Genomic DNA, 4,680 nt, shown 5'->3' with positions numbered 1-4,680 from the left:
GACAAGACCGTATGGTCTTCTATGAGTTCCCGCGTTCTTTTATTATGTAATAACGATCATTATATATAAATATATTTTTTTATTATTATATATTTGTATTTTAAATATTGTAACGAAATGCTTATTTAAAATGTAATAAAAAGAACAAAACAAAACAAAACAAAAAAATCATTGATTGAATCTACAATTTGCTTGTTAATTCCTTTACTACAACCTTCTACTCAGTAAATACACCCACAAAAAATTATTTCTGATACTGTTCAAACTGAGCACCATATTTACTCAAAGTTTTTAAAACTTCTACTCCGTTTGCGTTGTTGGTTAATTCTACTAAAACAGTGCTGCTTAGAGCATTACTCCTGGGTTTGAAATGCTTAACTCTTTTGATTATATTTTTATATATGATTATTTCTTTAAAAATATCATTAACCAATTAGGAGTTACGCTCTTTATTAATTTTAGCATCAACCACTTTTCTCCTTTGTGACATTCCAAAGACATTAACATTGCTTTCTCACTTTCCAATACCCTTATTTAAGGCAACAAATGCCCTTTTGGCTTGAAACTCTGATTTAAACTAATCCTCTCTTCACAATTGAGGTCTAATTTTTCAAGTTACTTTTAGTTTTATTTTCTTTATCTAAAACTGCAAGACGATTAATCACGATTCAGGGTTAGGGTTAGGGTTATTTGAATGTACTCATCTAGTTGGTAATGGTGGTTCTGAACGAGTGCAAACGATTGTGCTAAAGTTGCACAACTTTGAAGATAAAGCGATAATTATGGATAAAGCGAACAAACTAAAAGGTACTAATATATATATATAAATGAGGATTTTAGTGAAACAACTAGGAGAATTCGTAAAAAATTATTTGCACAAGCAAAAACTCATAGGCAAAACGGCTATTATGCAAAAGTTCTATATAATAAATTATCAATTTATTACATAGAACTTTTGCATAATCGCCGTTCACGATTTTAAGCAAAAAAATATAAATGTAGTTGAAATTTTGGCGAATATTTCACAATAAGTAATATTATTATATGAGTTCTTGAATAAGCTCTTGTTTTATCTTTTATTTTTAGTTTTTAAAAATGGCTGAAATTTTTTTAGCTAATGAAGATTTTAAAAATTTAAATTTTGATCCTTTTGAGGATTTTCTTAACTTTTCTGAAGATAATTTAAATATTATTAAAAAAACTGAAATGAATTTAATGAATACATTATATTTTGATCCTTATAATTTTAAAATAAAAAAAGATAATAATTCTTTTTCTATATTACATTTAAACATAAGAAGCATGAATCAAAACTTTGAAAAATTTAAAGAATTTTTTAATATTATAAACTTCGACGTCATAGCTGTGTCAGAGACTTGGCATGAAACAGATAGTCCGATTGAATCGAACTCTAATTATAGATTGCCAAATTACAAAGTAATTAGCCAACTACAAGGAAATCATAAAAAAGGTGGAGGACTAGGATTTTACATACTTGAAAAATATATATTTAAGATAAAAAAGCAATTATGCTTAGTAAAAGAAAACTATGAAAGTCTTTTTATTGAAATAATTAATAACAAAAATAAAAATACTATAATTGGATGTGTTTACCGTCCATCATGTGGAGAAATTAGATTGTTTCAAAATTTTATTGAAAATTGTGTTTTGAAAATAAATAAAGAAAAAAAACAATTATGTATAACCGGTGATATAAATTTAAACGCTCTGAATTACCACAACTCAATAAACCTACTCGAGTGAATAAAACCTCAAAAACAGCAATTGATAATATATTTATTACCAATTACTTAGAAACATTATTTCAGTCAGGCATTTTTAAAACAGATATAAGCGATCATTTCCCGATCTACATTACTATTAAAAAAAATTTATGGATACTAAGCCAAAGTTTACAAACTTAAAAAAAACGTAAATTGACCATCAATAATACAAATAAACTATCGAATAGATTAAATTTAGAAAATTGGAATGATGTCTATAATTGTCATAATACAAACAAAGCTTTTAGTATTATTTTTAGCTAAATTTTTAGCGATATTCGACGAAGCTTGTCTCTATGAAGAAATACAAATTAAAACAAAAGCATATAATAACCCTTGGATGAATAAAACACTTTTAAAGTGTTCTAAAAAAAAAAAACTATACAACAAATTCTTTAAAAATAAAAGTACAGAGAATAAGAAAATATACAAAAATTATAAAAGTTTTTATGAACATCTTTTTAAAAAAACAAAAAAAATGTATTATAGTAAACAAATTAGCAATTCCAAGTTTGATGTTAAAAAAACATGTCCATTAATTAACGATATAATGGGTCGATGTCAAATAAAAAGTTCAGTATTACCTCAAAGAATTAATATTAATAGATCAGATATATTTTGTCCTTATAAAATATCTAACGAGTTTAATAAATGCTTTACAAATGTTGGGCTTAGTCTCGCAAACAAAAATTATACCAACTTCTACGTCATTTAAGACATATCTAAAAAAATCAACAGATGAAACAATGTATGAGTACTTTAAATTTTCTTGAATTTGACGCAGCTTATTTTTCTTTAAAAAAAAATAAATTTCCAGGATTTGATAAAATTCCCAGGAATATCCTTATATCTAACAAAAAAAGCATTACAAAACCTTTGTTCCACATACTCAACCTATCTTTAGATCAAGGAGTATTTCCTGATATACTTAAGCTTGCAAGAGTATACCCAATTTATAAAAATAATGATCGCGCCGACGTATCAAACTATAGACCCATATCGATACTTTCTGTTTGCTCGAACAGAAAATTTTCGAACGTGTGGTTTTTAATAGAATATTCGATTATTTTACAAAAAATAATCTTTTTAATCCAAAACAATTCGGATTTCAAAAAATTTTTTTACCAGAACATGCCATTATTGAATTAGTAGACCAAAGAACTGTTGGTTTTGAAAATGATAAGTTTACTCTCGGAGTATTCATAGATTTATCCAAGGCATTCAACACCGTTGATCACTTTATTCTGTTAGAAAAACTAAAATGGTACCAGGTATGCAATTAACTATATCATTGGATAAAAAGTTATCTATTTAATAGAAAACAATATGTTCAAAACAAGAAATCCGAAATACTGAATATTCTGTGTGGAGTGCCTCAAGGATCAATCCTAGGACCGCTCTTATTTTTACTTCATGTTAATGATTTTAATAATGCATCAGTAAAACTAAATGCTATCATGTTTTGCAGACAATACAAATCTATTTTTATCTAACTGCAATATTAATCAACTTTATGCTGACATGAACATTGAATTAGAAAAAGTAAATGATTGGCTCAGGTCAAATAAACTTTCTCTTAATGTTGAAAAAACACAATATACCTTGTTTCATAAAAAACACAAGAAGAAAATCTTCCTCTAAAACTGACAAAACTTATAACAATTATAAACAAATTAAAAAACAAGATTCTATAAAGTTTTTAGGAGTTATTGTGGATGATCATTTATCATGGCTCCCACATATAAAATATATACAGCCAAAAGTTAGTAGAACCATTGGTATTATGTATCGAACTTGCCCATACATAAATTCACATAGTCTAAAGCTCATATACTTCAGCTTAATCCATTGTTACATTACTTATGCAAGTATTACGTTGGCAAGTTGTCAACCAACAAAACTTAAAAAAATTATTTTCTTGCAAAAACATGCTTGTAGAATTATATACAACAAAAAAAGGGGGGACCACACTAAACCTTTAATGATGGATATGAAAATAATGAGCATATATCAGATAAATATTTACCAACACCTAATCTTTATGTATAAATATACCAATAATCTAACTCCTGAAATCTTTATTAGTAAATTTAATAAAAATCTAAATGAGAAGTATTTCTTAAGAATAAATCAAAGTAACACATATAAATTACCTAAAAAAGTAAACAAATACACAGAATATAGAATAACTTATAGAGGTCCTAAGCTATGAAACTCTTTTCGGACAGGCAATTTAAATATGGCAAAATCTTTAAATTCATTTCTAGAAAACTTACGTTTTAAATCTTACGGATTAATTTTTATTTTTGTTTACAAAAAATTGCTTTTTAAGCATTATATCTGATTATTTAACTGTTTGTATTTTTAAATATTAAATGTAATCTTTATATATTATATGTTGAATATGATATCATGTATTTAATTGGAAATTTGTATTTAAATATCTTCTTTTTATGACCTTTTTTGACTATTAGTATCTATTAATATTATATCTTCTTCTTAACTATTTGTATCAAATATATATATATATATATATATATATATATATATATATATATATATATATATATATATATATATATATATATATATATATATATATATATGTATATATATATATATGTATTATATATATATATATATATATATATATATATATATATATATATATATATATATATATTAAATAAAAAATTTTCATTTTTTCAATATTATATCTTCTTTTTTGACAAATTGAGGGTGTTTGTACTTTTAATTGATACATCTTCTTTTTTCTCTATTTTTATTCTTAAATATTATATCTTCTTTTTTAATATTTCTTTTTTTTTTCCTCCTAAAATTTCTACTTGATTTATTAACCATATATTACTATTATTGTTTTGATCTGTAGGGGCTC

The sequence above is a fragment of the Hydra vulgaris genome, chromosome 09 (genome assembly GCF_038396675.1).
Source record: "Hydra vulgaris chromosome 09, alternate assembly HydraT2T_AEP".
NCBI classification, from domain to species: Eukaryota; Metazoa; Cnidaria; class Hydrozoa; order Anthoathecata; family Hydridae; genus Hydra; species Hydra vulgaris.
The sequence above is the reverse complement of the archived record's forward strand: the minus strand, read 5'-3'. Positions refer to the sequence as shown.